The following is an 11,745-nucleotide window of genomic DNA, read 5'->3' as shown; positions in this document are numbered from 1 at the left end:
TAGACAAGCACTTAGATTGTTGTCAATCTTCAACTACTACAAATAAAGCTTTAATAACACTGAACAAAGGTCATTTTGCACTCACACAAGTGTATCTGTAGAAAAAATCCCAACAAGTGGAGCTATTATATTAGAATGATACACCAATGAGATCCATATTATCAAATTATCCTTCTTAACTGTTGGCACCAATCCATACACTTACCATCTATGTGAGGAGCACCTGTCTCCCCACATTTATGACAATACAGTGTTCTATGAAATTTTTGGATATTTGCTCACTTAAGAGTGGAAAATAGTGTCAGTGGTACTCTAATTTGAATTTTTCTGTTCATGAGTGAAGTTGAATACCTTTCTTTAGGTAAAGAGCCAGGTATATTTATTTTTTTCATGAACTGCTCATATCCTAAGTCATTTTTCAGTTGTGTTTTGTTCTTTTTGTTATTGATTTAGTGGAGATGTTATATTAAGGAAATTAGACCTTTGCTTATGATTGAAAAGTTTTTTTTTTAGTTTTCATTTGTCTTCTGATTCTTTTCACAGATTTGCTGAGATATAATTGACATAATAACTGCTTATATTTATTTATTTATTTTTAATATGGGCTGCTTCATGAATTTGCAAGCTATCCTTGAGCAGGGGCCTTGATAATCTTCTCTGCTTCATTCCAATTTTTAGTATATGTGCTGCAGAAGTGACCACTAAATTGCTTCTATTTAAAGTGTACAACATGAAAAGTTTTTAATTGCTCTATTGAGGTACACTTGGCATGCAATAAGCTGTACGTATTTAACGTATGTGATCTGATAAATATTTACCTATGTATACCTTCATGAAATAATTACCACAATCAAGATAATGAATATACACATCACCCTCAAAAAGTTTTCTTGAGCTCTTTTGTAATCCCTCTTTCTTACCCTTCTCAGCCTCCCATCCCATCCCCCAGACAAGAGATCTGCTTTCTGTCACTATTGATTGGTTTATATTTCTGTAGTTACATGTAAATGGAAACATACCACACATATTATTTTTTTGCCTGGCTTCTTTCACTCTGCATAATTATTATGAAATTCACGTATGCTGTATATGTCCAAAAAGTTCACTTTTTTTATTGCTGAGTAGAATTCCAACAATCAAATCAAATGATTTTCAAATGCATTAGAAAAAATATATGCATATACATATATATATACATACATATATATTTACATTCAGAAATAGAAAGAAAGTATGACAAAGCAAATGGAGCAAAATATAAAACACTGGTGAAGAATATATGGAAGTTATTTGAACTATTCTTTTAAAGAAAAACAGCTTTCTGAGTTCAAACTCACATACTCTACAACTTGCCCATTTAAAATGTACAATTCAAGATTTTCTAGTATATTCACAGGTTCCAGGAATTGAGACATGAGCATATTTAGGGGGTCACTATTTTGCCTAGCAGAATGTCTATTCAAATCTTCTGTCCATTTAATATTCTTATTTGTCTTTTTATTATTGAGTTGTTCTTTATATATTCTGGATGCAAGTCCCTTATCAGATATATGTTTGCACTTATTTTCTCCCATTCAGTGGATGGTCTTTTCATTTTCTTGATGGAGTCTTTTGAAGCAGAGAAGTTTTACATTTTAATGAAGTCCAATTTATCTACTTTTTCTTTGTTGTTTGTGCATTGCCTAACCCAAGGTAATGAAAATTTATGCTGTTTTCTTTTAAAAGTTTTATCAGTTTAGCTCTTACATGTAAGTGTTCCATTTTTAGTTAATTTTTATTTATAGTAAGAGATAAAGATCTAATTTAACTCTTTTTCATGTGGATATTCAGTTGTCCTAACACCATTTGTTGAAAATAATTATTTTTTCCCATTGAATGGTCTTGATACCCTTGTCAAAAATCAAATGACCATAAACATAAGGGTTTATTTCTGGATTCTCAATTCTATTTTGTTTATGTATATATTTATCCTTATGCCAGGACTATACATCTTAATTACTGTAGCTTTGCAGTAAGTTTTGAAACCAGGAAATGTGAGTCCTCCAACTTTATTCTTCTTTTCAAGATTGGCTATTCAGACTCCCTTTCATTTACATATGAATTTTAAATTGGCCTATCAATTTTTTACAAAAAAAAGAAAAAAACAGCTAAGATTTTGGTTAAAATTGCCTTCAATCTATAGAACAATTTGGAGAATAATGTGACCTTAAAAATAATGTCACCTTCCAATCTGTGAACAAGGGATGTGTTTCCATTTAAACAACTCTCTTTCTATAATGTTTTATAGTTTTCAGTGTACATGGCTTGCTCTTCTTTTGTTAAATGTATATCTAAGTATTTTATTCTTTTTTTTCTGTTTGAGGGTTTGTTTTTGCTTGTTTGCTTTAATTAAGGTATTAATTTAAAATTTTATGAAGGTTTCACATAAGCAACATTGTGGTTTCAACATTCAGCCATATTACCAAGTCCCCGCCACCCCATTGCAGTCACTGTCCATCAGCATAGTAAGATGCTGTAGAGTCATTACTTGTCTTCTCTGTGCTATACTGCTTTCCCCGTGACATAGCTACATTGTGTGTGCTAATCATAATGTCCCTTCAGCCCCTCTCCCTCCATCCCCTTCCACCCTCCCCAACCCCTTCCCTTTGGTAACCTCTAGTGCCTTCTTAGAGTCTGTGAGTCGGCCTGCTGCTGTTTTGTTCCTTCAGTTTTGCTTTGTTGTTATACTCCACAAATGAGTGAAATCATTTGGTGCTTGTCTTTCTCCGCCTGATTTATTTCACTGAACATAACACCCTCTAGTTCCATCCACATTGTTGCAAATGGTAAGATTTGTTTTCTTTTTACATCTAAATAATATTCCATTGTGTATATGTACCACCTCTTCTTTTTCCATTCATCTATTAATGGACCCTTAGGTTGCTTCCATATCTTGGTATTGTAAATAGTGCTGCAATTAACATAGGGGTGCATATGTCTTTTTGAATCAGGGATCTTGTTTTCTTCAGGTAAATTCCTAGGAGTATAATTACTGAGTCAAATAGCATTTCTATTTTTAGATTTTTGAGGAAACTCCATATTGCTTTCCACAATGGCTGAACTAATTACATTACCACTAACAGTACTTAGGAGGGTTCCCCTTTCTCTGCATCTTTTTGATGCTATTATAAATAGAATTGTTTTCATACTATCATTTTTAGAGTGTTATTGCTAGGATATACAAATATAATGGATTTTATATACTGAGAACTTCTTGAATTTTCTTGAATTGTATTAACTACAGTAGTTTTTAGTAGAGACCTTAGAATTTCCTATATACAAGATCATGTCACCCACAAATAAAGTCTTACTTCTTCCTTTCTAATCTGGATGCCTTTTAATTCTTTGCTTTGTCTAACTGCTCCGGTTAGAACTGCTGGTACAATGTTGAACAGAAATGGCAAATGAAATCTTACACTGTTCCTAATATTAGGGAGAGAGCAGTCAGTCTTTCACCATTAAGTATGATCTTAGGTGTGGGTCTTTCATAGATGCCTTTTATTAGGTTGAAGAATTTCCTGTCTATTCCTGTTTTGTTGAGTGTTTTTATCATAAAAGGATATTGGTTTTTGTCAAATGCTCTTTCTATATAAATTCAGATGATTATGCAGATTTTTTATTGTATTGATACAATATATTACTCTGATTTTCATTATGTTGGACCAACCTTGCATTCCTTGGATAAATCCCTTTTGGGCATGGTATATTCATTTATATTTATTTCTGAATTTGGTATTATTTTGTGGAGAATTTTTGCATCTATATTCATAACAAACATTGGTCTATAGTTTTTTTGATGTCTTTCTCTCTGTGTGTTTTTATTTTTTGCAAGACTATAAATTTGAAATTAAATAAAAATTCTTTTTAAAAAAATCAATGGAATAACATCTTCAAAATCAAAATCATGAGGGAATACCCAATTTGTTGAATGGAGAAGAATTCAAAAGGAACCAGGAAGGAAAATAGGGCTGAAATCAAGAAGCTATACAAAACCAAAAATTCTATTTTGGATATTTGTTTGTTGGCCTATTAGACATTACATCAGTTTCCTAAGGCCTCCATAGTAAATTAGCACAAACTTGGTGGCTTAAGACAACAGAAATATATTCTCTCACAGTTTTAGAGGCCAGAGTACAAAATCAAGGGTTCAATAGAGTCACACACCTTCTGAAATCTCTAGGGAAAGATGTATTCCTTGCCTTTTCCAACTGGTGGTGGATGTTGGCACTCCCTCACTTGTAGTCACATCACTCCAGGCTCTGCCTCCATCATCACATTGTCCCCTCCTCTGTGTCTATCTTCTTGTATGTCTCTTGTAAAAACACTTAATATTGGATCTAAGCTCCATCCAGATAATGCAGGATGATCTCCTCAACATTAACTAAATCTACAAAGACTGTTTTTTCAAATGAGGTAAAAGTAATAGGTTCCAGGAATTAGACATAGATATATTTTTGAGGGCCACTGTTCAGCCCACTTGAAACATCAAGAGATAAGGTTGAGTGGACAGTGGTATCTAAGATTAGAATTCAGGGAAATGTCAGGGCTGGCAATGTAAATTTGGAGTTACCATTTTATAGATGTTTTCAAAGCTATGGAGCTGAATGAGATCACTTAGGAAAAACAAAAGAGGTCTAAGGAACAAGTCTGGGGTCCTACATAACTTAGAGGTCAGAAAAAGGATTATCCCCCCAAAAGAAAATGGAAATAGATGCCCCATGAGGACAGAACCTGTTCTGTTTTGTTCAATATTGTTTGCCATCATCTTAAACAGTGCCCAGTATTTAGAAAACACTCCAAAAAACATTTTTCAAATAATGCTTTTCATTGGTTGGATGGCAAAGTAAGGAAAAAACAAAAATGAGGAAGTGAGTATTCCAGAATTGAAGTGAAGAAGATATTTTCAAAAGGAAACTCTTCCTTTCCAGCTGGGAGGTGCATGTTGAGGAGCTCTTATCTGCCCCAGTAGCCATGCTGTCCAAGAGCCTGCTGCACTCCATGCAGGTTCTGGGGTGCAAGAAGATGGCCATATCCTGGGTGTACCACAGCTGGGTCAACTGCCTCATCAAGGTGAACACACCACCCCTGGAGGTGACTGAGCCATACACTGTGACATAAACTCCTGGAGTCCATTCTGCTTCTGCTCAAAGAGAGCTCCCCCTGTGTAGAATTCTGTGCCCTTGGGAGGAAGGTTGTCACATTTGTGCATTCTGCCAATCCATCTCCGAAGTCCTGGTAGTCTATTACCAGAAATATATGGATGAGGCTTCAAGAAAGAGACCAAAAGCATCTCATCTAGTATGATCAGACTCTGCTTGTAACCGACCTAGGTCACTGCAAATCCAAAAAACTGAGAGGCATTGGAGTATGTTCTGGCTGCCAGAAATTCTACCAATAAGCCCACTGCAATGAGCAGGCTTTGCCTTTACATTAAACTATGGCTGTAAAATATTAAGGATTATAAAAAAAGGGGGGAGGATCACTGTCTAACCCCATACACAAAAGTAAATTAGAAATGGATCAAAGACCTAAATGTAAATCATGAAACCATAAAACTCTTAGAAAAAAACATAAGAAAAGATCTCTTGGACATAAACATGAGCAACTTCTTCATGAAAATATATCTCCGGGCAAGGGAAACAAAAGCAAAAATGAACAAGTGGGATTATATCAAGCTGAAAAGCTTCTGTACAGCAAAGGACACCATCAATAGAAAAAAAAGGCATCCTACAGAATGGGAAAATATATTCATAAATGACAGATCCGATAAAGGGTTGACATCCAAAATATATAATGAGCTCACACACCTCAACAAACAAAAAGCAAATAATCCAATTAAAAAATGGGCAGAGGATCTGAACAGACACTTCCCCAAAGAGGAAATTCAGATGGCCAACAGGTACATGAAAAGATGCTCTACATCGCTAATCATCGGAGAAATGCAAATTAAAACCACAATGAGATATCACCTCACACCAGTTAGGATGGCCAACATCCAAAAGACAAACAACAACAAATGTTGGTGAGGTTGTGGAGAAAGGGGAACCCTCCTGCACTGCTGGTGAGAATTTAAAATAGTTCAACCATTGTGGAAAGCAGTATGGTTTCAAAAAACTCAAAATAGAAATACCATTTGACCCAGGAATTTCACTCCAAGGAATTTACCCTAAGAGTACAGGAGCCCAGTTTGAAAAAGACATATACAACCCTATGTTTATCGTAGCACTATTTACAATAGCCATGAAATGGAAGCAACCTAAGTGTCCATCAGTAGATGAATAGATAAAGAAGAGGTGGTACATATACACAATGGAATATTATTCAGCCATAAGAAGAAAACAAATCCTACCATTTGCAACAACATGGATGGAGCTACAGGGTATTATGCTCAGTGAAATAAGCAGGCAGAGAAAGACAAGTATCAAATTATTTCACTCATCTGTGGGGTATAAGAACAAGGGAAAAAACTGAAGGAAGAAAATAGCAGCAGATTCACAGAATCCAAGAATGGGCTAACAGTTACCAAAGGGAAAGGGACTGGGGAGGGTGGGTGGGAAGGGAGAGATAAGGGGGAAAAGGGGACATTATGATTAGCAGACATAATGTAGGGGGTGGGGGGCACAGGGAGGGCTGTACAACACAGAGAAGACAAGTAGTGATTCTATAGCATCTTACTACGCTGATGGACAGTGACTATAATGGGGTATATGGTGGGGACTTGACGATGGGGGAAGTCTAGTAACCATAATGTTGCTCATATAATTGTAGATTAATGGTCCAAAAAAAAAAGTTAAAAAAAAGGGGAAGGGAGCTACTCTTCCAGGTTAAGATGATGTGAATACACACTCAATTTTTCTATATGCTTAAACCCATGGAAGTATAATAGATTAGTTTTATTTAATATCTAAACCTACTAGTGTGGGGAAAATAGAGGAAATAACTGACAAAATTTTGGAAGTTGGAAAGCAGATGGATGTGTGATAACTGCTTTAGCATCCCTGAGAAATCCAAATCCCAAGCTAGCAGCAAGGAAAGTTCAAAATCTACATAATTTGCACCATATCTCAAAAGGATCAGATATTGGCAACACCAGTAAAATCTGAAATAAAGTGTGAAAGAGAGTTCCTACATAAGAAGCTGTGGGTAAAAGCTGTTTGAGAAACAGTAAGATCTCAGGTCCCTTACTCCAACCTAGAAAAGAAAGAGGGATGCCATGAGCCACATGTCCAGTAAACTGCTGAATGCAGACATCCCTGGCCATCTTCCCCAACACAACTCCTAACAGGCCAGCAGCCAGATATTGATCCTCCAGAAAAGAAAGTGAAAAATTCTTTCCCACAGAATCTGACCTGTCCAAGAACGAGATCTGAAGACATTGACCTCAGAAGTTCCCCCTATAAATGGTCCACCCAGTTTCCAACTCAGTGAAGCTCAAAGTTGAAAAGTCCTTTCCACAGTCTCAGTGGGTAATTCAGTTTTTCAGTCTTGTGGTTTCTTGATCTTGAGCAGAGCATCAAGGGCCTACAAGTCCAATACAGAAAGCCTCTACCACAGAAGATGGAACCCAAATCAGCAAACAGAAAAAAAGACAAGTGTGGAGGAGAGAAAATCCTCAAAACTGTCTCATTAAAGAAAAAGGGAGGGAGATTATATCATACCCATGAAACAAAAGCAAGATGTCATTAAAAGGAAACATTCAGAGAACTTAGAAAAGAACTCTAAGACATTAAAAATACAATAGCAGAAATGAAAACCTTTGATAGGTAGATAGGAAAATCAAGTTGAGAAAAATCTCTCAGAAAATAGAACAAAAAGTAAATGAGAAACAAAAAAGAAAAGAAAGCTAGAGAGCCATTCCAGGTCTAGCATCTGAGCAATGAAGCAAAGAAATTATCAATGAAACAATTTAAGAACATTTCTTGGAACTGGAGAACAGGAGCTCACAGGCAGAAGGGCCCACAGAAACAGGCACAATGGGCGTATCATTGTAAAATTTCAGAACTCTGGGAAGAAAAGGAATTTCCTAAAAACTTTCAAAGGAAATAAAACAAAAGACATACAAAGGATCAGAAATATATTTATCTTGTAGAGATAAATACTGAATATTCACAAATGCAATGGTATGATGTCTGAATTTTGATTCAAAATAACTGGAAGTTGGATAGGAAGTGTGGGATGGGTTGTAGATGAAACAAGATCAGCTATGAGTTGATAATGTGGAAGCCCAGTGATAGGTATGTGGGGATTCATTATATTATTCTCTCTCATAGAGATATAACATTTTCTGTAATACAGAAATTTAAAAAAAAAAGAGTGGTAGGAATGGTTTGGATTCCTCAGCAACACTGGAAACAAAAAGACAATGGAGGAATGACTTCAAAATTCTAAAAGAAATTGTTTCCAAACTAGAATTTTATGTTTAGACAAACTATAAATCAAGTGCAAAGGAAGTGCCCAAAGTAGATGAATTGGCCTTAGATACATCAATGGCAGTCCAGTCATTTTACTAGGAAGTAAGACAGAGTATTTGGGTACAGATATAAGTAACTGATATATATGATAATAGAAATAAGAGCTAGTTCTCTTCAGATTACTTTTGATTGCTTTACTTTGAGGAGCTCATTGGCGAATATGGATACATAAACAGATAATGTTTATTTATACTAAAATAAAATGGACTAACTTCTTTTAATACAGATATTCATTGTATCTTATGGGATCCCAGCTTTATGGCTCAGGAAAGACTTTGTAGGGTGTATGATGCCTGTGATGACTTAAACAAATGAGTAATGGTTACACAAATGAAGAAGGAAGGGCAAATATTCCAGATAAAAAGATTGCCATTAGCAAAGGCACAAAGGAATAAAACATCATGGTGTGAATAGAATATAGCATAGAACCAAGCACAAGAAAGTGTGTAATAAATACTTACTTGACATTACTTAAACCATTCAGATTTTTCATGGGTTTGGCTTATCTAGTGTGACTGAAGGCCAGAGATTAAACCAGAAAGTATTATGCAGCTCTCTGTTATCCAAGTGTTAGGTTAATCATCATGAAATAGCAGAGTGAAGAAACAAGGTGCTGAAAACTGTATTCTGGAAGAGGTGTGGAGGATCTGGAAATTTTAGGAAACAACCAAGACGGTAAGTTCCTTAGCATCTTAAATGCCTCCCCTGCAGACAGATTTAGGAATATTCTGGTTGACTCAGGGTTCACAAATTATTTTTGAACTAGCATTTAGCCTTGGCTGATATTTGTTTAACTCAGCAATATTTACATTTACTCATTTACTAGTTCATTCTGCAGAAATGTTTAAGCACCCATTGCATAGATATTGTTCATACAAAACAGTTCTTGGGGTATTCATAGTTCAGTGGGAGAGGCAGGCAGATGTTAAAGAAATTCTGCATAATTAAATATATAAATGGTATATTTATATGGCACAGGTCCCTGCCATATGATACAACCAGAAGGTGCAAATAAGGTCAGCTTCAATCTTCAAAATATTTCATAAGCACAATAGTAATTTTTAGTGAATATTATTGAAAAGACCAGAAAAAAAAACAATTTTCTAATTTTCATCTTTAATGAAAATATTAACCATTATTTATCTATTCATGTGAAACTAAATTTTTACTCAAGATGATCCAGGCCTATTGGTAAGACTTTGCACATACTATAGGGAAAGTATGAGAACATAGAGACTCATTTTCTTTTAAGTTGGAAAAAAAGGAGTCTTTGACTCAAATGGAACTTCTGTTTGGTGAATTAAGAATTAATGGGTCACCATAACCAAATGATTTTAAGTCACAATTTCTGAAAACCAAGAGGGTAAAAATAGCAAAGACTAAACATATAATATCCTTCTTTCTTCATCTTTGCTTCTGAAAGGTGTGTCTTTCCTGAACTATGAATCACTGCCACAGACCTTGCACATTTGTTCCATAAGAGCAAAGTACCAAAGCGGCTGAAATACTCTCACTGTGGGCTTTGCTACTCTGAAGGGAAAAGGCGCCCAGTCTGAAGTTTGGATAACTCCCCCTCCCCATAGGTGGCACAAAATGGAAACTAATGTTAAAAGAGAAATATTCCACATGGTTTCAACTTTACCTTTCTATGACAACTGTAGGGTCTGTGCTAAGAAAAGGCAAGATCTTTTGCCTCCTAGCCTTCTTGAGCTAGTCTTGGGTAGTATGGCCATAACCAGCACCACCACAGAACTTTAACATCTCAATCCTAAAGGTAAATTAAAGCATGGTTCATAAATTGTACAGTTTATGGTTGATATTTTGGCAACTATCACTTCTCTATAAGTCTGGAAATAAAATGAATGGGGCTTGAATTTTGAACCATAATCAAAATTAAGGTTTTCTCTTTGTTTCAAGACTTAGCTTGATTGCTATGGAATTTTACCCAGTTTCCATATTAATAATTGTTATATTAATCAAAAACGTTTCAATATTGCTAACAACATAACATTGTCAAAAGCCTATGTGTGAAGTTAATCTCAGATTTTTTTTTGCATTCCCTAAAATTTCTCTGTTTATATGTCCTTCTTGGTTGTTTAACTAAAAAATAAATGTTAGTATTGACTTTCTTGCTTTTCTCCTAAGACATTTTCTTTCCATACATGAAACAAAAGTTGCAAATGACAGCATCTTCAAGAATCTATAGAAATAAGTTATATACCTTTTATTTTCGTACTTGTCTTCCCAATGATAATTGCTTAAACTAGTATGATAAATTTGTAGTTGGAATTATGACTTTGTATTTATTTAGGCTCATTCAGTGTACAACAGTAACACCTAGTGGACGTTTTTGTTCTCAGAGAAGTACCTTTTCACTACCTTTGAAAGTATGCAAGGTAGTGAAATTGGCTAAGGAATGGAATTTGTACAGATATTACTGATGATTCTATTCCTTCATACTGCTCTGGCAAGCAAAAGTTTGCCCTTATAGAGTTCACCTAATGTAAAGAACGACAATCAGCCTCGCAATTATTGAGTATTTAAGGTTAAGAGTATTTAAAATGTGTGAAGATACACATTTATTCTGTTTCAAATTTAGAATGTCGTACTAATTGTTTTCTAAAATAGACTTCATAAGTGAAGCAGAGCCAATGCCTGAATTGCAAGTAATAAAAATTCTCAGAGTTAAACCACTCATTCTTGTTCACATTCCTATAGGTCTATGGAAAGATGCTTAATAGAGGTAAGGGATGCTGTTGTGATAAAACCAAGGCACAAAGGAGAAAATAGTGTATGCTGTCCCAGGAGTTGATATGTAAATACCGTTAACAAGGAAAAGCCCGATGCTAATACCAACATTCTTGTTTTCTTTTAGCACAGTGAAGCTGGATTTGTCAGACATCCAATTAAAACCAGCATGGGAGAGAGGATTTTACACATTCATGGAGAAACATAAATAGCTGCCATTTAAATGCAAGTATACAGTAGTTAATATTGTTCTACTACTCTCACCACTTTCCTCCCTGCAATAATTTAATCTCACGCCTCTAGCTCTCCTGCTGGATGGGATTAGAGACCCAGAGGGGCACAGCTGTAGGGAAGGGCATCCCATCCCTGCTCCATGGGGCGCCATCAGCTTGTTCCTAGGATCAGACTCACAAGGAAAATTTAGGATTTAGAATGAATGGTGCAGGAGGAAGGGACAAAATGGAGTCATTTGCAAAACATAAAAAAA

The 11,745-nt window shown here is 35.4% G+C and overlaps 1 non-coding gene across 1 annotated transcript; it reads right to left on the bottom strand.

Annotated features, from left to right (window-relative positions):
* Nucleotides 1-594: 594 nt before the first annotated feature.
* Nucleotides 595-702, bottom strand: LOC118972729 (U6 spliceosomal RNA). Its single transcript, XR_005061811.2, has one exon. It is a non-coding gene; the product is annotated as a U6 spliceosomal RNA (small nuclear RNA).
* Nucleotides 703-11,745: the final 11,043 nt, after the last annotated feature.

This window comes from Manis javanica, chromosome 5 (genome assembly GCF_040802235.1).
Source record: "Manis javanica isolate MJ-LG chromosome 5, MJ_LKY, whole genome shotgun sequence".
NCBI lineage: Eukaryota > Metazoa > Chordata > Mammalia > Pholidota > Manidae > Manis > Manis javanica.
This window is presented reverse-complemented; position numbering and strand designations above follow the sequence as displayed.